Source organism: Halyomorpha halys, unplaced genomic scaffold (assembly GCF_000696795.3).
Source record: "Halyomorpha halys isolate HHAL.00 unplaced genomic scaffold, Hhal_1.1 Scaffold1289.1, whole genome shotgun sequence".
In the NCBI taxonomy this organism is placed as follows: Eukaryota; Metazoa; Arthropoda; class Insecta; order Hemiptera; family Pentatomidae; genus Halyomorpha; species Halyomorpha halys.
The window spans coordinates 313,952-337,959 of record NW_027108374.1 but is presented as its reverse complement, the minus strand read 5'-3'; the positions used below and the strand labels follow the sequence as shown (position 1 = coordinate 337,959).

Sequence of the window (24,008 nt, the reverse complement as noted above, 5' to 3'; positions counted from 1 at the left end):
AAAGATTAAAAAATTTTTCTTAATAATATTTGTATTTACATATAACTCATTTGAGTTACTTTAAATGCAAATTTTCCTGATGCAATACCTGTTCAAAAGGTAAAATATTCAAGAGGTGAGTACTAGTAATTTATGTCAAATAGAGAAATCTATTCAACACTTCTTTACTCATTGATTCAGGGTTTAAGAAAACCTATATTCTTTAAAATTGTACTAATTGATATTTACATCTCCATTGCAAAATCAACAGATCTGTTCGATCTGTTTAGTAATTTTAATAGTAGAACATGATTTAAATATAGTGGTTCATCAATTTATGTCATTTGCGAATTACAATAACTTGTAATTTTATTTCTCCAAGTTCAAATTACAGCCATAGGGTAATAATGCAGAGTGTAATGGAAACCACTTCTTCCCCAAAAATGACATCGGCAAACATATCAATCGTTACTAACCGTTTATATAATAATTATGTTTTTAAAAAGAAGTTAGCTAAAAACAAAGCAAGTTTATAAAGGAGAAAATTCCCTATCGGATTATATATTTTCCAAAAAATTCTGGGGGTCTAATCTAACATGAGACTCGATATCGTTGGACTAGGTGGGTGATTGTACGAGATTGCATGAAGCTTGCACACAGCAATTAGAGGATGCTCAGTCCAGAGGAGACCACGGTAGCGAGTCAGTATTCTGATTGGCCAACCCTAATGGCTACTGGCCGGTAAATACCACGTCACCAGTTATTATCGACAAGCAGTCACCTGCCTACCCTCTATCCATCATCCAGAGATTAAATTGGGAACTATTGTCCCAGCCAAGAGCATCGCTCTTGTCAGTTTCGTAATGAGAATATTTTTCCTTATCAGCTTTTATCGTAGGACAAAGTGTCTAAACAGATTTATAAGCCTACAATAACCTACCTTCCTAAAATTTAATATTTTTCCTGAACAGAAGGAAAGAAAAATATTTTTCCTCTGTTTTTATCGGGTTGGCCAGTTATGGTGTTCTACAACTCTTTAGACATATTCAATATTGAAATTTAATTTCAATATTAATTTAATTAGAGCTCTATCAAATTATTGATTGATTTATTTTTATAAATAAATATTATTAATTTATTTTATCATTTGATTGAACCTGAGCTTAGAACTCTAGTGCTGTTCTGAGTTCCAGGAGGAACACCCAACTGGTAAAGGACTTAAAATAATTTTGAATTACCTACCTGGTAATTTCTGACATGCCGAGGAAGAATTATGTTCTGCCAATAACTAACCTATTCTAAGTATAGTGGGGGTCGAGTGTTTATTCCGTGGCTGTTCCACGGAATTAGAGTCAATGCCTAGGCCGGGATCGAACTGGTACCGTTACAGTTATGAGGTTGCTAAGGTAACAGCTTAACTCTCTCCGCTACAAAATTCACAAGGTAAATATAACCTTTACATACGGATGGTTCTGCGGCAGGTATTAAAAAGGATGCTAAAGCACATGTTATTTAAGCTACTTCCAGCTCTCCTTGCTACCGGGATCTGGATGTGACAATTAAGACCGGACAATACATGCTATTCAAACTACCTTGCAATAGAAGCCAGGAAGCAAAAGGACAACACCGGCATTTCTTGAGATTCTGAAACCACTATACAGAAACTATACACACTGCTAATAGTGGAAACAACACACAAATTTTATTGGGGAGGGATAGGAAAAATTGTAGTTCTGCAATAGAAAACAGGTTATGTTGGTAATGAACAAGTTGACAAGTAGGTAAAGCTCAGTTGTGCGAAAAATCAACCTGTTGGACCACTGACTAACAGATAAATAAGAACTATTATATAATCTGATAATAGGGACAGTGAAAAGTCCAAGCTGAAGAAAATTGACGGGTCAGCTTCCGAATAAAGATCTATTCCTCGATATTCAAACAATGGAGCTGAATCTGAAGAAGTAATTAGTTTACGACAATAACTGGACAAATAGATAAAATAAGTTCAAAACAAATAGTAGTTTATACTGGACTGCGAGAGAAAATGTTATAATTGGCTAAGTTAATTTAGCGTAGAAAAAAAAACTTTTTTTAATTAATTATTTTCTAACTTGAACTCTTTACTCGCACTCACCACTCGAAGTGTTTCACGTTTAAACATACTGAATAAGTAAAGATAGCTTTAGTAAAACGCTCATTAATAATAAACTTTCATTAAAAAGAACCTAAAAATACTTTTCTAAAGACCTTTTTCCTGACTTATATAATGAAAATAATTTTTAAAATACAACAATTTCCTCTATCGTATCCGAATTGAATATTAATATCATACCATTATTTAATATAAATTTAAATTGGAATGATAATTTTTTTTTAACAATTAATTAGTTTATAAATCTATATACAGTGCTGAATATTTAAAGGATATTTTCATCAAAACTCAAATTCAACTTACCGTAAAAGTTTAGGCGATTGGCTTGTAACATTATCTTTTTTTATTTCATTTTAACCTAAAATAATAAATTTATATGTTTATACAACATCCTCTATGTAGTACTACCATAACTCAAAACATTATCTGTTAAGAAGGTACAAAATGTAGCAATGTAACATTATCCTTTTTTTTATATTATTCTACACTAAAATAATAAATTTATATGTTTATACAGCACCCTTTATAGTACAAGAGCCAGGAAGAAAAAAAGGCAGTTATCTCACCCCAAATTCTGATTACTTTAATGAAAACTAGGTATAATTAATTACTAGTCAAAATTGATTTGTCTGCCAAGTATAGGTTGAAGGAATAAAAAATGGCGGCTATTTCAAAACCATAAAATAACATTACTTTTCCATTCGGAGCTCTATATCTTAAAAACTACCAACAACACTAGAAAATGTAAGAGAACATTCTTTAAAGAAGAGTGAATTTGCTGAAATGAGGGCTATCATTTCAGCAAATTCACTCTTCTAAAAGAGCTATTTACGTCCAATACTTCTCAAGATATAACTTTTTAAAAAGCAAAATTTCTTAAAAATCTACTGAAAGATTAGTAGTTAGTTAATTTATTTTGATAAATCTATATCTCAGGAACTATGAGAAGTACAGATGTCTATTAGCACTCAAATTAAAGCTAGTTTAATGGACTATAAAGAAGGTTATGACCTCTACCTTAGTAGAAATAGTAGTTTTCATGATATTTGATAAAATAAATTGATTTATAGTTGTTCGGACAATAAGTTTGATTTATGAAAAACTTCATTTCAGAAAACATTGGATGTACAGATGTCTGCCAGCGCTCAAATTAGAACTAGTTAAATTTACTACAAAGATCTCTAGATCCATAAGACGCACATATGTCTGCTAAGACTCAAAATAAAGGAAATTTAACATACTATAAAGTAGTTTATGACACATGTTCGCAGGGGTAGTAGTTTTTATGATATCCACATATGAATACAGATTTGGCAATTGAAAATTTGTCCGAACAACTATAAATCAATTTATTTTAGCGAATTTCATGTAAACTATAACTCCTACGAAGATAAACATCATAAACTAATTTATTTACTTATACATAAACTGCTTTACTCATAAACTAGCTTTAATTTGAGTGCTAACAGACATCTGTACGTCAAATTGTTTTTGAGATATAATTTTTTCAAAATAAATTCACTAAGTACTGATCTTTCAGTACATCCCATATAACATTTTTATGAAATGATACATTTTAAAAAGCTATTTCTCGAAAACTATTTAACATAAATAACTCTATTAGGGCTCATATTTCAGCAACTTTACTCTTCTTTAAATAATGTTCTCTTGATTTTCTAGTGTTGTTGGTAGTTTTTAAGATATAGAGCTCCGAATGAAAAATTAGTTTTTTTTTTATCGCTTTGAAACACCTGCCATTTTTTATTCCCCCTACCTATATTTGGCAGACTCATCAATTTCGACTATTAAATATACATAGCTTTCATTAAATTAATCAAAAATTGGGGGTGAGATAACTGCCTTTTTTCTCCTCTTGGGCTCTTGTACTGTTATGAAGTACTACCATAACTCAAAACATTATTTGTTAAGAAGGTACAAAAAGTTGCAATATAACATTATCCTTTGTTTTTTTTTATTTCATTTTACATTAAAATAATAAATGTATATGTTTATACAGCACTCTCTATATAGTACTACTTAACTCAAAACATTATCTGTTAAGAAGTTTCAAAAATTAACAATTCAACATTATCCTTTTTTTTTTATTTAATTCCACATTAAAATAATAAATGTATACGTTTATACAGCACCCTACATTTAGCACTTCTATAACTCAAAACATTTTCTGTTAAGAAGGTTCAAAAATTAGCAATGTAACATAATCCGTTTTTTTTAAATTTTATTTCACATTAAAATAATAAATGAAAATGTTTAGCACTACTATAACTCAAAAAATTAACTGTTAAGAAGGTTAAAAAATTATTCCTTATCAAAATGGTCGTCGAATCATAATGATGTATTGTTAATTTTGCTAACGATTTATTTTAAAACTATCAACCCTTATTAAATAATTTTGTTTAAAATATTTGTTTAAATATGTTATTATTGCTTTGAGGGTTTTATATAATTCTGTATGATGAAGAAATTGTAGACAAAAACGATATTTAAAGGCCATTAGTGAAAACTAGAAACAGACGGCCATCCATAGAGCTATGATAAACTTTCTAATAATTCTGGCTCCATGCCACACAGAAAAACGTATTTGAAACACACTACGCCCAAGGCCGTTCATTCCATCCATCTAAGTCTCCAGACATATTTTTTTTTTCAGTGAAAATACTTAGCACTGTCCTAGTGGAAAGGGAAATGATAAATGATTCAAGACAGTAGTAATAAGAGATATAATTAATTACATCACTAGTGGACTGAATCATGAACCTAAGTACCGAGAAATGAACCTTTCCATTACGTTTAGATCCTAAGAAAAGGATAGAGTGTATTAAAAATAAATGGACCTGAATGCCTAAAAATCATCATTTCATAAATTTTTAATAAAATCGTAAAATAATTTTTTGTTGATATATTGCAAAACCTTACTCCTTAAAATTGTTTTATTGAAGGCATCTTGAGCTTTTATTGACGTGCAAGATTTACATTTAATTTTACTATTACGGAACGAAAAATGTAAGTAAAAAAACTAAATTCTCACTTTATATCCATGCACAGTCACAAAATACATTTATTATAAAATAAAGTATTGTAAATTGTATCCAAAGTTCAATATTGTGTATCGTCTACATGCGACACCTATGTCAACAGCAATAAAATATATCCTTAATGTAAAATTCAATTCTTCGTTTAATTTAGGCTCAATATTATTATTTGTTTTTCTTTTAGGTACATAGTTTGATTTTATCCTTCTGTTTATATATATTTTGAGAGAGATTATAATTATTTTTTGTATTGTTTTTTTCATTGATATTATTCTTATTTATTTAATGTTATTTTGTTATATTAGTATGAATTATCAGTTATTACTATTGTCTATTTACAAAAACACTATAATATTTATCAATAAATAAAGCATTGAATTGTTTATTTAGACTCAATATAGTTAGAAACAAAAAGGGGAAAAGAAAATATTTACATAGGACCTATATCTTTAAGGTTAAGAGTTTTTGGGTCCTATAAGAATTATCAGAATTAATTTATAAATGTATTATATTTTATTTTTATAACTGATCTGACTAATGGGCCTCACATAGGTGTTATAAAAATTAAATTTCTTCTTCTTCGGTGTTCTTCTCTTAGTCACGGAACAAAATGAAAAATTAAGTGGTCCTCCTGAGGTACTCAAGGTTTCCAAAGACCTGGCACCTAACTAAGAGAGGACCAGATCAGCCACCATAACTCAGAAAATGTCAGTACGTTTGTAGGGTGAGTTCGGTATCCCGTTCACCTTTTCCACTCTGGAGCCACTGGAACTACCTGACTGACTGGAGCCAATATGAAACTTTCGGAATAGGTGGGCTCCTGTTCGGAAGTGGAAAATGAGGATCTGTTCTCGTCGAGTGTGCTCAAAGATGCATCTCTAGGGTCTTGATGTGAGTACCTCTTTATATCTTCGAGGCGGAGGGCATAGACAAACTGCGGACTCAAGGCCTCTCCTTTGCCCCTTAGCCAGCTGGTCTGTCCTCTCGCTTACAGCAAGGCCACTACACCCAAGGATCCAATGCAGTATGGCTTTCTTATTTTAGTGGGCTCGGAAGCCCTTTCGAGTCTACCCAGCTTCATAAAGTGGGTACCCTCAATCGGATAAAAATCTGGACGTAAAACGTGATTCTGACCAAATCACCTAACACAACCCCACTTACCTTTTGTAAAAATACTTACTTACAAAGTACTGTACCCCGACTCTTCTTAAGTTGTAGCAAACACATTTATTTATCATATATAATATGCATAAAACAATAATAATAAAGATAACGGTAACCGAAAAATAAATAAACAATAGCAAATAATATTAAATTCACTATCCACTTTCATTCAACACATTCGACAGTTTTGTTGCAAACAATTAAATTAAAGGGTTGTTTTAAGAATTAATATGTTAATTTTATCGTAGAAATATTTTAAGCGATTAATTTATTTTGAATTCACAAAACATTTCTTAAATTTCTACACTAACAATAGCGCGAAATACTACAAAAAATATAAATTAGGAAGGTTAAGTACCATACAAAATTTAAGTACCATTGACTACAAGTAATCATTTAAAATACATTTTTAACCTAGAATAGAGCAACTCTGGTTTCTTTATTAACATGTTTCTCTCAATAAAAGATAACGATTTAATACTCTATCTGGTCTAATCAGTTTTTTTTATTATTTAATACAATCAGGAAGTTTATAACACTTAATTATAAAAAAATTCATTTCAAGCACCCTTGATTTACCCGTTAATTGGACAAGAAGGTTGGACTATTTTAATTTCCTCATTAAACAAATTACGTTCCACAAACACTTGATTATTTTCTGTATTTATTTGCATGTATTTAATTACATTATTGTCCATTTTTAATATATATCAATTTACGCTCATTTCTTATTATTTTACTTTATCTCATTTTCATCAATTTTTCTTCTCTTTTTTTTAACGTGACTGCAGAATACGATAAATATGTAGATATTATAATTTCTGGGAAATTTTAAAACTCTTACGACCATTCTTTGATTATTAATTCGATGACGTTTCGGACCGATGGCCATTTTCTCGTTTGTGTTTGTGCACTCGTAATACACCAATTATTTGGATTATATAATCATATATATTCTCGTCATCGGGGCTGTTTTATGGTTCAAAAAGCGATGTATTTCAATAAGATCTTAAATGATAACTTCTAAATTAAAATTAAAATTGGGATGAGGAAGGAAAGAATCAGTAAATTTGTTAGTACAAGTGAAGAATACTGATAAATTTACAGTAAAGATTTCCAATCAGTAGACAATTACTGTTTCTTTTACAATTTTTTATTTCAATTGAAATCACTAAATTAGGAATCTTTTCTAATGCCTCACTCTTTACATTTTTTTTTCGATAGGGAGGTTCTTATAAAGCTGCACTAAAAAAAATACTCTCTTCCCTTTCTGAATTTTATTTTCTTCAGTTTTAAAAATTAGATTAAACGTTTCAAATACAATTTACCAAGTATTCATAACTTACTTCATCAACTGAAAGTATTGAATATATTAATATAAAATATTAAAATAACTTCGCTTAATATTAATGTAGGTTTTCAATATTTTATTTTATTTTGAGATATTTAATCTTAATAAAAATACAGTTTTTTCTTTAAAAATATTTACCTAAACAGCTAAATAGGGAGCTGCATGTTTTCAAGTTTTAATAATTACTCTCTCATTTTCTTTTTTCAGTCATTTGACACAGCTTATTAAATAACAAAGTTTAACATTGTAGGAAATCTATTAAGTTACACTATGAAAAATACAAATATTATATTTAAGAATAAAAATACATAGTTAAAACTTTTTAAAATTTAGATAGTTTAGCATATTTTTTACTTCATTTAAATGATTTAAACATTTAGTAGAAAATTCATAAATATAGAAAAAATATTTTAATAGAAAATAATTGTTAAAAATACAACAGATTTTTGGAAATAAAAGTTGCAGTTATTTTATTTTAAAATTACAAAAAAATAATATTAGCTTGGTAAGTTCAACAGAAAATTAGTTTATAGACCGATTCACTCGTTTCGCTCAACCCTAAAATTATTATTATCTGACATTAGCTAGCTGATGTATGAGTTCGAGTGCTGACTAAACAATTTCCCGAAAAATTACAAAAGTTGAAAAATCAGATTCTAATATAAATGCAATCAGTTCCTGCCCCTTGAAGTCAAATTGGTTTTTTCAATAACTTTTTTTATGAGTCAATAAAATTCAATCAATTTATTTAATCGTTAGTTCAATCTTCATTTAATAAAAATACAAAATAAAATTAGCAATTAATTGAATTAATCAATTAAATTACGACCGTAAAGACAGAATCAGGCGACAGAGCTACTCCAGCGCATCCTAGCGAGAGACTGACTTCCTACAGATTCAATACTCTCTCCTGAAATCCTAAATAAGCTTTGATGTAATGAGGTAATCTTTATTCATTGAATGCTACCAAATGGTTTCGGACAATACTTTTTCTGATGCAACTTCGCGAGGCAAACAGCTCAATAAAATGGATATGAAAGAATTAGTTCGAAGTTGATTCAATTTGAACAGCGTTAAAAATTCTGAAAAATATGTGAATAAGATTTGTGAAAAACAGTAAAAATGTTCTTATATATACTTTATGTACAAAAAAAGGTTTAAATAAAAATATTAAAATTAAAATAAACATTATATTGTATAGAATTCTCTATTTATCATCTTTCGTATTTACAGATTTATTAATACATATTTTAAAGCTATAACATGGCTGGGAAATTTTGACCTGAGCTACAATAATTTTTAAAAAAATATTACTAACTATTTTGATACAGATATAATTACAAAATTTGTAATTATTTTTAAATATATTATATTATACTGGATTTTCAGGAGGAAATTTCAGAGAAGTGGAGAAATAAGGAGTTGTTGTCGAGATAAGATTTTATTAAACGAATTTTCCTATAAAATCACATTTTATTCAAATCAAAATCCTCTATTGCAACTTATGTTTTCTTAAGTTCTGCTTCTATTTTCGAAAACTCCGATGATTTTCTATAAGATAGTGACCGATTCGTAGGAAAGTTTTGTTTCAGTAAGCGATAGTAGCTGTGAAGTTGAATAAGCTATTAAAAATGCATAATTCCTTGAAATAGTAAATAATGTTGAATCTCACGCAATGAATTTTCATAAAAGCTGTTTCATTTCATCAGCTTTCCTACGCTATATCCAACTTTGTAAGCTAGTTTAATTTCGAAGAGTTATTAAGTCTAGGAGGCAAACAAAAAAAACATTAGATACCTAAAATCTTATCTAGTATTATTTTTGTTCTAGATTTGCAATCATGTACTTTGTTTTTTCTCCTCAAAATTTTTCTAAAGTGGTTTACTAGTACAAAGTGTTGTTATTTTCGAATAGTTATTGTTTATATACTTTTAGAATAATTTTATTAATCTTTTAGTATTGTTTTAAAGAAAGAATGTGGTCATAAATTAAAAAATAGAGGGAATTCAAATCTTCTGAAAATTTTCATTTTTAAAAAACTAAAAGGATTTTTGTATGTTAATTTTGAATCACAAAAATAAATAGAATTAAATTAAAATCCTCTAATAGATTTGTGACAATCAATACCCATGTATTTTATTGGAATAAGTCGATTAAATCAAAACCAACATTGCCTTTTGCAGTTATGTTTATTTTTTAAAGTGAATTAAAGCTTTGTTTCAATAAAAAATACTTTCTTTAAAAAAGTAAATTAAAAGATTATTTCATTCGTGGTTTTTAATTGACTCCTCGCGATTATTTCGTAGAGTATCATTTAATTTATCTTTTGATTGTATGTGCCGTGACATAGCATCTTTTAATAAACCCTCAGTTGAAACGATTTTTCATTATTAGAATCAACGTAAAAAAAACTTTGAAATATGGTTTCATTAATACTTGAATTTTTAGTACCCAAATTTTACTTTCAAATATCCATTATAAATGAAATAAAGTACTAAGCGAATAATTTCGTGAAAAATTTTGGGTCCGATTTTTTCTAAAGAAATACATGTTTTAAGGTCATTTGACCACAAATAACCAAGCCTCACAAAATAATGTGTGTGAATTGAAATTGTCTAACCATCTCTCATTTTTCTCACCAATAAACAATAAATATATACAAAAAGATAAAAGGATTTTATGATAAACTAAATGAGAAAACATATATTTTTGTGTTTTCATGGTACCTATGACAATATTAATACCTTTTTCACCATTTTCATATCCACAATAGAAACACGAAAATTTATTAATATTAGTTACTTTACCTAATTAATAAATAGAAATATAGTAAAGGAAAGTTTACATCATAAATAGGTATAAGTTTTCGAATTAACATTTCAAAAAGGAGGGTGGTAAGTGTAAGTTTTGTGATACGCAAACCGCACGAGATGTTAATACAGCTATACACCTGATTTGTTTAATTGTTTATACACCTATATACATAATATATTTATATTATACACCTAATTTGGAATAGTATTTTATATTTATTTTTTTTATGATATTCAAAATTTAATGCTAAAATGTTTTCTTTTTAATTTATTTTCTTAACAACTGAAAAACAACGCATTCCGTTTTATGGATAATTATCAATAAAAATGTGATCATAAATACAATATAACCGCATAACGTTGTAGCCTTAATAACGTAGAATAAAAAATATAAATAGTTTTTGCTTAAAACTTTTGAATCATACTCTTCATATATCTAATAAATAATATTATCATTTCTACATTTTTTTTTTTGATAAAATTAAATTTAAAATTTACAAGCCTCTTTCCTTCTATCTGGCATATCATTTAAAACTATTAATCATTTGAGGTATAATTTTATATTTAAATGACACTTTTTCTGTATCTGTGATATAGTTTAATAAATTGTATTACACAATGATATTTATGTTGTTAAATTCTAAATTCTAAAAGGTTTAGTTAGAAGTTTTATGTGAAAAATCCATTTTTGATAAGAGTAATAGTTGGTTTATTAATTATGAATTTTGTACGCAATCTTTTCTGCTATATTCATCTCTGACCATGGGCGTACTCAGCGAGGGACAGGGGGGTGAGGGAAGGTTCCCTCCTTAAAAGTGAAAAAAGTTATTAATTTTTATAAAAATTAATAAAACTAATCCTAATAACTAATAAAGCTGTAATACCTCCACTCGTTTCGATCCTGGGTAGAGAAGTTAGATCCTTGTCTCCGAATAATGTTTAATGTAGTTTTCTATTTTTATAAAAAAAAATTAACACTATGATTCTATCTATTGTATTTTTGATTCTATCTATGATTCTATCGATTTGTTGTAAAGCCGGCGAATTCAATACCTCGAAAAAATATAGAACTGATTATTAGAACATTTTTGACAAGATTTTCTGAAAAAAAAAAAAAAAACTACTAAAACACAGCTTACCTAAATCATTTTGTCCGATAACTTTAAATATACATTATTATTATGAAAAAAAATTATTCTAAATTTAATCACCACAACTGATAAAGAGTTGTGAAACGTGCGCTTAACCATATGTGTCAAACCATCTTGGAAAACAATATGATAATTATCTCGTTCGAACGAATTTTAATGTGTTCCTGTCGTGATTCTAATCCATGTAATTAGTGAAAGTTTTTTTATTATTCATAAAATAAGGTATAATTTAATGTATCCCATCTTACCTGGCTGTTTCCATAGCCCCGATAAGCCGATTTGCATCATAAAGATCGCGTTTTACTCAGGCTAAGTACCCTTACAAGTGGAGGACTAAAACTGTTTCTCGGTTAAACAGAATCATTTATAACAAGTAACGAGCTGGTTTAAAATGTTAATTATACCTCGGTATTCACGGACGAGTCTAAATAGCGTATAATCTCTACCACTAATCTGGAATCTTATTCACTTCGCCATTTCCGTCATAAATGATTTAACGACTTGAATAGTTTTATTCTCTCCCCCAATCCCTCCCCTTCCTTCTCCTTTTGAATAAGTTCGTCACGACTCCGCTTCTTCAGTCATTAAACGATTCCGCCGACTTCCGTTTAGAAAACGAGAAAGTCGCTGGATGAGGAAAAAACTTTAGAAAAAATAGAATATGAGCTCATCATGATCAGACGGGCCGACACGAACATCTGTCCTTCACCAGTCATGCAATCTTTCTTAATAGATCAGAGATAAGTAAAAGGAAACAAATCTTTCTAATGTTCTTCGATGTCTTCTAGAATGTTTAAAGTTTGGAAAATTGTGCTGGGCCATTATTAATTAGACGCTGTATAATTTATTTACCAGACTTTCTTAATTGGTTTGTGTAATAAGCCCTCCCTCTTTTGATGTGTTTGATTTAGGTTGATGAAAAAATGTGTGGGTGGAAATGAGTTTGCAGGCGTAAATTCTAAAGAACAACGAGAGAGAAAAAAAAACAGCTTTTTAATTTAATAATCCAATCTAGGCATTTTGTAATTTATGTGTATATTATTCTTTTACAATAAAGCAAATATATACTCTTTTTTCTAGGCCACTTGGTATTGATTACAAAGGAATATTTTAATTAAAACATTACTTATACAAGGAAACAGTTGACTGTATATGATATAAATAAATTTTAAATAAAGGATGGAATGTGTAATGAATAAATAAATTGGAGTGGAAATGAAATTGTTAATCATTTCAATGATTAATCAACCCTAATTATTTTATCATTTTTATATTGAATGAGACTAATTGAGTAATCAATTTTTAGTAGTGTGTTGTGTTTCCCCTATTTTCTTTTAAATTTTCCTCATATCGTATTGTATTTTCTAGTTATATCAAAATTTAATTAACTTATTAAAACATTGGAAATTTTTGACATTGTTTGTAGTAATTAAAAAAATCCATTGCCTGAAATAAAAAGTATATAAACGTTGACATTCATGGAACATACTTATTTATTATTTTATAAAAAATATATTTTTTTAATCTCCTGAATTCATATCATTGTTAAAATTTTAAAATTTTCGAAATGACATTTATTTTATTGATATTTAAAATAGATAAAAGAAAATCCTTAAACTTTATCTGTAACTGTAAAAATATAAACTTATTACGATTTATTATATATTTTCCCAACTGTAATTAATTACTAAAAATGTACTTTATTAACCCACCAATCGAAAATATATTATCATATGGATGGTTGATAATTTAAACATATTTGTAGGACAGATGCCATTGTTTATTAATTATTGATTATTTTATATAATAAACTATTATCTTTATATTTCAGTATTGTAATAATTTATTTTTGTTGAAATCTATCCATTTTCTCTGACTTTTTATATAATTGCAGCCTAAATACCGTTTTCAAAAATATTATTCCGTTATTTTCGTTGTCAACTATTCATGATTTTTTTTTTAAATAATCCCTTGATACTTTTAACGTTTTCCACTTTTTGGTTGACTACTCCTTTTTTCCCCTGTGGGAGCGTAGAATTAACTCCTATACAAACTTCTTTTTCTAAAGTCAATTCAGTTCACTTATCTCGGAAAGATTTGACATGGGAAATTTTGAAGATGGTTGAAAATATAGTACCGTTAAACTGCTTGAAATTCAGGGGTTAACCTGGAAGATTGAAGGTTTTGTAAATAAAAAAACCTTATTTTTATATAACTATAATATTGAATTTGATTTAAATTTTTTGGGTTATTATTAATAAACATTAATATCAAAGCATGATACTTTATTGAAAAAATAGTCCATGGTGAAATGAATTATAATTTTTGAAATTTTAACTATAAACTTGATCAAAATTTTTTTTCGTAATTATTGATAGAATTAATAATTTCTAGAAATATAATTATGAAAAATTGAAATGAAATTGTTGAGAAGGAAATGAATTCAGATAATAAAAACAGTTAATTATCTAATGAATCGAAAAAATCCGTCAATATCCCTCTAAATTTTAAGAACAAATAACTAAGATAAAATATGTTTTTAGTAATTTCTTAGGATACGACTCAATACAAAAAAAAATTCTCGAGAACAAATCTTAGTTATTTAATCATCAAATATAAATTTAAAGTTATTAAAAAATAAGTTTTCAGGGAAAATTTAAGCATTTTTTTTTTCAACTACGTTTCGGGCTGTACGCACATTTTCCATTTCATTGTTCTGAAAACAAAATATTATAATTTGTATATTATTTTATTATTGTATTATAACATTAATTTTATTATATTATTATTTTAGTCATTCTGAATAGAATTTACAATTGACACGATTAATATTTTAAAAAAATTAAATTTCAGAAAGCCAAATAATTCAATAATAATTACTAATTTCATCTTACATTAAATTTAATTGAAAATTAAGCGATTTTAATGATTTATTTTTAAAAAATTAATTAATCTTTTATTTATAACTTTTTAATAGTGTAATACTATGTTTTAGAACAATTAACTTCAAAATGGGCGTAATTGTTTGAATTTCATAATAAATCGATGAATTAATTAATCATTTCACATCATGAATACACAGAAACAGTTAATTTTCTTATGAATTATGAATATTATACTATTATACATGCATTCATATAATCACATAATACTTTTTAATAAACTAATGACAAAAAAATAAAAAAGTTAGTGAAAAAAAATTATCATAAAAAAAAAATATGTATCTATTTCAACATTTACCAAATAATTATATTAATTAAAAATTTCTCTCGAAAAGTATCTGTTTTTGGAAAAATAAAAAATTATTAAAAAATCAATTTAAAATACATCATCTACTAGAATTAATTGGTTGTTGATGAACATTAGCAACCAATACTGGTTTTATTAATTTTTATAAAAATTAATTACGAATGGTGTTTCAATTGTCAATTAGATAAATCCAAAAGATGCAATTTTTCAATACTCAACTAAATTTCAAAAAATTTAAATTTAAACATACTTCATTATTGTATTTTTTCAGACATGTATAAAAAAATAAATTATCAAAGAATTTTTGAAAAAACATAAAATATGTCTTTGTGCTAAAATAAAAGAAAAAAGAAATGAAAAAAAAATAGATTATATTATATTCCATGGAATATAGTATATATACTATATATATTTTCTTTGAAAACTTTGTCTGATAATTATTGTTTTCATTGTTGTGACCATAGACGTTATTAAACATTTTTATAAAGAAAATGTATAGATAAATATATACATGCATATAATAAATAAATTAATAATTATATATATAATTTATTTATTTTTTGTATGCTTATTGATTTGATTTTATTTTATTTTTTAACATAAAGGTAATTATTTAAAAAAGTTTAATTTTGATTTATTTTTATAATCTAAATTTATCTAAAAATATTGAGTGAGTTATACCTATGTGAGCTATCTATATACGAAGAGAAGAGGCTAACAGCTACACACTAACACACACGCACTAAGAACCCACCGGACACACACTAGAGTCCCATCGCAGGCGGCGGCAGACTGGCTCTCGACTATGCCCCCACTCCTCTTCACTGCGGTCCTGCTCAGCCTTCTTACAGGACCGTCTCGTCTCGGAGTAGCACAAGGACAACTGAATAGTACTTGTTATTTATTATTTTTTTAGTATAATAACTCTCAACTTGAAGAAATTGTCATAAATAGAATAAAATTAACATGAAATCAACTTATAGTAGTTTATAATATTGCAACTTACGAAGTAAAAATGTTATGACTTAAAACTTTCAATAAAATCCATAATGTTTCTTTAAAGGTGAAATAAACAAATCACAATAGATTCGTGTTTACGAGCTTCTTGTGTGAATCTAAAATAGCTAAAAAAAAACAAAAACAGCAATCTGAGCTAAAGTTAAGAAACTTATGTTTTGTAAGTCGAGCTAAAAACTAAATTACAAATACCAACTGAAACCTCATTAATAGTTTCATAATTTCAATTCTGACATGATAAAAATTCTAGCGAATTCCTTGCTTAGTTGGATGTTAGAAACCTTAATAACCCTATCTTAACTACTCTTCATCATGAAAAAAAAATTCAGGAATAAAATAAAATAAATAACAACTTTATCCAAAGGTTGAATATAATACCGGTATTAGTTCTGTTTTGCTTTCTTTATATCCTAGAGTAAGAAAGCCTTAATTCGAGACACCTTACTCTTAACTGATCTAATTCTTATATTTTATTTATTTATTTTGAATTACAACAGTATTTACGTAAAAATATATGTAGTAAATTTGATGTTAGATTGTATTGGTATGAAACGGATATGTAGAGAAACTACCCCTGGGAAGCATTCTAATAACATTTCTATAATAGAAGGTCTTGAGGCCATCTTCTTTTCAGGCCTTTCGGAGGTTTGTCAAAAATTGAAAAAGAAGCAAGGTTAGAAACTAGTGGTATTGTTTGGTTAGTGAGTCTATAATGAAAGGAATGATATCCGGTTCGGTCTAGACCGGTTTCTTATGGAACATTAAGGTCTTTACGGATGATTTTTTTTTGTGACAATGTAAGAAGCATGAAGCAGGATTTTACAAAGGATTTGGGATACGAGAGAAATTCCTAGGTTTAGTGGAGCCCCAAAGCTCAACTCCGTATGTCGACATAGGCCTTAAGCAAGTTATAAAGAGAAATAATGAATTATCAACTCCAACTTTGTTTTATTTTTACATATCAATTCACGAAAGATTAATTTTAGATTTTTGTTATTTATCTATATGCATATTTTCATTGTCTTGTTTTTTTAATTGGATATATCTTCACCATCATATCTCCATTCCTTATTGTTCCAGATCATAGCAGGCTGAAATATTTATCAATAAATAAAAATAATTATATAAATATTTAATTTATGCTAAATTACTCTTTGGTTAGAAAACATTTCCTCATTTTTACACTCTACACTCGTTCTCACTCTCTTCGTCCAGTCTTTGAACAAGCCAGACACTACGACATTTGATGTTCATGATTGAATGATTTTTTTGTGTTCTCAAAGAAAACTGAAGCTCATTGAGGGTAAATCATTCCATCACCAATATATGCTTATGGACCCATGTCTTAAGCTCCGAAGTTGGCGTAACTTATGTATTAATATTATTCAGTTAACTCTGTCATCAATTTTTTTGAGAAAAGAGTAGCTCATCTTCGACATATGACCGGCACAATAATCACCCAACCATAATATACTTTTATGAATGGAATATGGTCAGGGTACGGTCAAATTAAACTCAAATAGTAATATTTTGTACTATTTTTATTTGGGCCAACGTTTACCTCACGTTGCAAGGCTTCGTCAGGGTTGTTTTGAGGGAAGTCAAAGAGAGAGTGCTGAAGATGGCGCTCTATACTCGTTCCCACACTCTTCGTCCAGTCTTCTCGTCTTTTCTTTATCTTCGGCCAATCAGCAATCTTCTATAATATACTTTTCCTCGTCCATTTTCTTCAGCTTTTTATGAAGATCTTCATTGGTACGACTTTATCAAGCATTCCCTGAAAGATTTTTTATTTATTTAATTTATTTATTGTCATTTAGAACTGTACATAAATACAAGTAAATTTGAAGTTAGATCATAATGATATGATGAAGGCATGTAGAGAAATTACCTATTGGTTGCACTATAAAAACAATTTTACAATATAAGGTCTCGAGGCCATCTTCTTTTCAGGCGCCTCGGAGGATTGTCAGGGATGAAAGAGAAAACAAGGTTAGAAGCTAATGGACTTAAGTCCCTGAAAGATAAAACTGTAAATCCTCCTAAATATTCTCCTTTCAAATATGGACAGTTTCATGTATAACCTTAATTTGGACTTTTAAACCTACTTCTCATGTGCTTAGAAAGACAGAAATAACAATGACTTCCAGACAAAATTCTGCTTATCACTTGATTAAGATCATTGCTGGAGTTCATCCCAGATCTCAGATAGGCTAAACTCCAAACTCTTTGGGATCTGTATTCTACAGCCTCAAAGTATTCAGACAAGTTTCCTCCCCTACCGGCCCGCATGTACTTTAACCTTCATTCACCGCTACACAGAATCTTCTGACAGCCCTCTAAAAATTGATAAAGGTCACTAACGGACGCCTGGATCAAGTAATTATATCGATACCATCCGAGCAATCCATTATAGTATAAGAGCCCAAGAGGAGAAAAAAAAAGTTATTTCACCCCAATTTCTGATTACTTCAATTGACACTATGTGCAATTACTAATCGAAATTTATGACTCTGCCAATTATAGATACAGGGAGTAAAAAATGGCGGCTTAAAAAAAAAAATGAATTTTGTTTAAAACTACCGACACTAGAAAACTTAAGAGAACATCATTTAAAGTAAATTTTTTAAAATATGAGCCATAATAAAGAAATTTGCGTTTAAAATATCCCCAGAAACAGCTATTTAAAATAGACTGAAGAAGAAATACACTGAAAAAATGAAAAAAGTAGTAATTAATTTATATGCAGAAATCTAGATCTAAAAAACCTACGTCGAATCTATTAACACTTAAATTAAAGGTAGTTTAATGTGCTATAAAGTAGTTTATGACATTTATCTTCGTAGAAGTTGTAGGTTTCATGATATTCGACAAAATGAATTCACAAAATGTTGATTTCTAGCTGTTCGGTCGGACAAACATTTTGATTTATGAAAAAATACATCTCAGGAATCATTAGACGTACAAATGTCTGGCAGAACGCAAATTAAAGCTAGTTTAATGTGCAATAAAGTAGTTCATGACATTCATCTTCGTAGGAGTAATATTTTTCATGATTTTCGACAAAATGTTAATTTCTAGTTGTTTGGATAACATTTTGTTAAATATCATAAAAATTACAAAATGTTTTTCCAAACACAATTTTGTGAATTCATTTTGTCGAATATGAAGAAGACTACTACTCCGACGAAGATAAACGTCATAAACTACTTTATAGTACATTACATTAGCTTTAAATGGAGTGTTAATAGAAATTTGTACGTTGGATGGTTTTTGAGATATGGATTTCTCAAAATAAATTCACTAATTACTGATTTTTCAGTGCATTTCTTATGAAATGCTTCTTTTGTTGAAATGTTTCTTTTTAAAAAGCTGTTTCTCATAAACTATTGAACGAAAATAGGTCTATTATGGCTCACATTTTAGTTAATTTACTTTACTTTATATGTTGTTCTCTTCGGTTTTCTAGTGTTGTAAGTCTTAATGATATAGTGCTGCAAATGAAAAAAAAAATCTTAACAGTTTTGAAACAGCCACCATTTTTTATTCCCCTTAATTAATTAATTTTGACTAGTGATGATACATAGCTTCCTGATTTGTGATCGGAATTTCGAACGATGTTAAAGGGACTTTTTCCTTAATGAAGGATCATTGAATGTCATACTTGGGATAATGCATGTTAAACATATGCAACACTTACCATGAAATTCATGATAACAAGGATATAAACACCAAAAATATATAATAATTTTTTACTAATGACAAGACAAAGATTCTACTGCTATCGATCCTCGGCTCCTAATTCTCAGAACGTCTAATTAATTTCCGACAAATTAATTAGTGGGCCTTATAATAAAATTCATGAATTACAAGAAAGCTTTAAGAAAGGTACAAGGAAAACAGACACGAGATATGATCGTTATAATAAAAAATCAGTAAAGTTTAAATCAATTTATCAAACAAGTAATAAAACGATTAACAGGGGAACTCTGTAATAACCACTCAACGGAATACTTCGACTTTCTATTCCCTCTTGTACATCATTTCTTTGTTTCAGCGTTGTTAACTCTTACAATAGGTCGTTTTAATATTAGTATATAAATATATATATTCTTGACTGGTAATGATATACATACAGCTCATAATCCTAAAAAAATCCTTTTTTTTTCAAAATCAGATAGAATCTCATTATAACCTATTAAATTAAATCTGTACCGCTACAACCCATGAAGGGTTCAGTACTTTGTAAAGGATTACTGTTACTAGACCAACGGTTGTGCAAGGAGGTCATTTGTCCAGAATCACGCTCGACTGCCAGATTTTTACCTAATTAAAGAGGCTGGATGGACCCCAGGAGGGCTCCAGAACCTATTAACTGTTAATTAAATAAATATTTTTAAATAATGTTGGCTGGTTCTGGAATGCCACACCACACCACATAGCTGTGGAGTCCGTCAAGATTTGGACATAAAAGCTAATTTCTTTTCGTTCATTTAATTTGAAAAATTTTCTAATCAAAATATAAGTCTAATTAACTACTAAATTTAAAATTATAAAACACCACTTAATAATCATGACTTTTAAATAATGCATGACTAATAATAAATTTAACAAAAACATATTTAAATAAAAATTTAAATGCTTGAACTGAACGGATGGAAGGTTACAAACATTGTTGTGATAAATTTTAACAAATAGGTGACTGTGATAAGGAATTTTTATTTTAATGTGAAAATTGACTAATTAGGTAATTAGACAGAATCTAAGATATCCTTATTAAAAAAAATATATCATTCCCTAATATTTTAATGTTTCATAGGATAATTGTTGAATTGACCTGGGCAATATAGCCTGCATTAAGTTGTGGTTTTTTAAAAATTATTCAGTTCTAAAATTTTACTAAGGTAAGATAAATTAAAAATAATATTGTTAATTGTTTTGAGGATCATAGATGTAATAAAAGCTTTTTTGTAATAGATTGTCCCTGAGGATGGCCGAATTGGTCGAAACGTCGGACTTATAAATAGAATAAAATGTGTTAAGACTAAAATCAATAAATTTATTTATTTAAACTAAATATTTTCGTTATTTCGTTCATTTATTTTGAAAAAATTTCTAATCAAATGCAAGATCGTTAAATACACAATAATATTATTTTAATGGTATTTCAGCTACTTATAATATTTGAAGAATTATCGCTAATAAACCTAAAGAAATATACGACTCTCATTATGAATAATTTGCCCAAATCAGCTTACGAACCCCTAATGGTAAATTTTTTATTATTATGTTTTTAAAATGTTTACATAAGTATTCATTAACAGAAATTAATTTACCCATACTTCTAGTTACAGAAAAATGTACATCAAAATATTAAGCTAAATTTTAAATATTTCTCGGTGTAAAAAAGTTTTTGAAGTATTCACATAAGTCTAATCATTCATCTTTCCTTCTGTCAAATCCCCTCATCAAACCTTAAGTGCTCAATAATTTATTTATGAATCTTCCAACCCCTATTACGCAATACTGTCCCCCTTCATCGACCTTTATATAGAATAATTCATTATTATTTCAGCTTAAGTTTTTTAATTCGTTCTAGTAATTATTTACAATAAAAAGAAATAATATAATCCGAATAGGAGAATAATAGGTATCAAGTAGACAGACAAGACAGTAGATTGCAAGTGGTACCTACTGTCGCTTCACAACCCTTGACAGTGAAGTGAAGTGGATATCAATATGTTCAGTAAAATCCCTGCATATTTAATTTATTTACTGTATTGATATATTAACTTTTAGATTTAATAAATATCATTATGCTTATAATAATTGAGTAATTTATTTCAAAACGAAAATAAGTCCAAAACCACCGATTTTTACTTTGTTGTAAAAACCAATTCTCCCAAAGTAGCTCTAAATAGTATTTTTAAAGAAAACAGATGTATAGTTTTAGGAGTGTGGAAATAAATGTAAAATTCATTATTAATTTGAATAAGAAAATACCAATACAAATACATGTACCAATTCTCTTTGCACATTAGTTATAAATTGCATGTTTTGCTATTTTAACAAGTTTTCGATAAAATATTGAAATTAAAAAAAAGAATAAAATATTTTCTTTAATCATTTTCACCTTAAAAAAGTTAAATAAAACTCTTGTTTAGTCTTTTGAATGACACCATTATATAATTGAGATATTTTGACAAAGGCATACGAGTCGCTCAGAAGCCTAACCGCATTGGCTTCTGAGCGACTCGTATACCTGCATATTTAATTTATTTACTGTATTGATACATTAACTTTTAGATTTAATAAATATCATTATGCTTATAATAATTGAGTAATTTATTTTAAAACGAAAATAAGTCCAAAACCACCGATTTTTACTTTGTTGTAAAAACCAATTCTCCCAAAGTAGCTCTAAATAGTATTTTTAAAGAAAACAGATGTATAGTTTTAGGAGTGTGGAAATAAATGTAAAATTCATTATTATTACATGTACCAATTCTTTTTGCACATTATTTATAAATTGCTTTATCTATTTTTCGTTCAAAACATCTATTTTAACAAGTTTTCGATAAAATATTGAAATTAAAAAAAAGAACAAAATATTTTCATTAATCATTTTCAACTTAAAAAAGTTAAATAAAACTCTTGTTTAGTCTTTTAAATTACACCATTATAGAATTGAGATATTTTGACAAAGGTATACGAGTCGCTCAGATGCGGTTAAGTCCATTTTTTGATATTTTCTGATTTTCGTAAATTTTGGTTAAATAAATAATATCACTTTTAGTTGTTAAAGGATTTACACGTTGCTTCCTTTTTTCTAGGTCAGACATCCATTTTTATTATAGCTTCTGAATACATTGTATAATAATTTCAGAAACCATTGTAAGTCTACCTTTTATCAATATTCCTTTACATAAACTTTGAACTAAAAATTAGATTATTCTTCTTATTTCGATATTTTTTGGTAACACTGAAAAAAAACAAATTCATGGTAACTGTAACTGTTACTTTTTCTATTTAGAATTGTTTGAGTTTTATGTACGTGCCTTCTTTTAGTTTGAAAGATCTAAAATTAGTTAAAACATAAAAATATTATATTGACGTTTTTGTGAAAATTATTATGTTATCAAAAAACATTAGATAAATTTTCAAGAAATTATAATTACTCATATTCATGTTCAGGACAGAATGGAAATATAAAAGCTGTGTTGTACAGAAATTGGTTCAGAATGTATATATAAAAGCTGAATCAATTGAGCTTAAACTTTATTAATTGGACACAGTTATTTGCACAATGACGCTGATTTTGCAGTTATATAAACTTATAGAAAAAAACAAAACATTATATTTATAATCCTGTTGACTGGTATCATATATTACAAAATAGTAAAAGACAGAACCCTTTCAGCGTTTTCGAAATGAATCGACAAGATTTCCTTTCCACAAAACCATTAAATGATGCTATTACCAACAGAGAAAAATCAACAAGTGGACTAACAGTCATTTGGCTTAATATGCGATGGATAAAACTAGAAAAGTCAACCCCTGGAAGCATTAAGTTCAAACATAATTTTGACGAGAATAATACCTTTGTGATTGATATTAATGTATATATGTATATATTCCAGAGGAATCATTAAGTTCAAACATAATTTTGTCGAGGATAATACCTTTGTAATTGATATTAAAATATATATGTATATATTCTAGGGGAAGCATTAAGTTCAAACATAATTTTGACGAGGACAATAACTTTGTAATTGATATTAATATATATAGAAATTTTAAAAGAGATAACTCAACCAATATTATATCCTTATGGCATAAAAATTTCAAAAGAAATAAAAAAAATAACATCATGAGTTTATTAAAGTATATAACTCTAATTAAACACAACTTTTACAGGACATTAAGAAAAAAACGTGGCGATCAAAATTTGCATATAAATAACTCGTGAGAAGATGTTTGTTATGATGAATAAACATAAAACTTATGATAAAAATGTTATTGTATTATTTTTACATAAATTTTTTAATTTTTTCAGCTGCCAAAAGATATAAGTCCTGA

The 24,008-nt window shown here is 27.8% G+C and overlaps 1 protein-coding gene across 3 annotated transcripts in view; it reads right to left on the bottom strand.

Annotated features, from left to right (window-relative positions):
• The window catches only part of LOC106689177 (protein eva-1 homolog C), a 158,849-nt gene extending 143,150 nt beyond the window's left edge, over positions 1-15,699 (bottom strand). For all 3 annotated transcript variants that reach the window (XM_067046687.1, XM_014434037.2, XM_067046688.1), the window contains exon 1: positions 15,594-15,699. The gene's annotated coding sequence lies outside the window, so the exon portion shown is untranslated. The remainder of the gene's footprint in view (positions 1-15,593) is intronic.
• Positions 15,700-24,008: the final 8,309 nt, after the last annotated feature.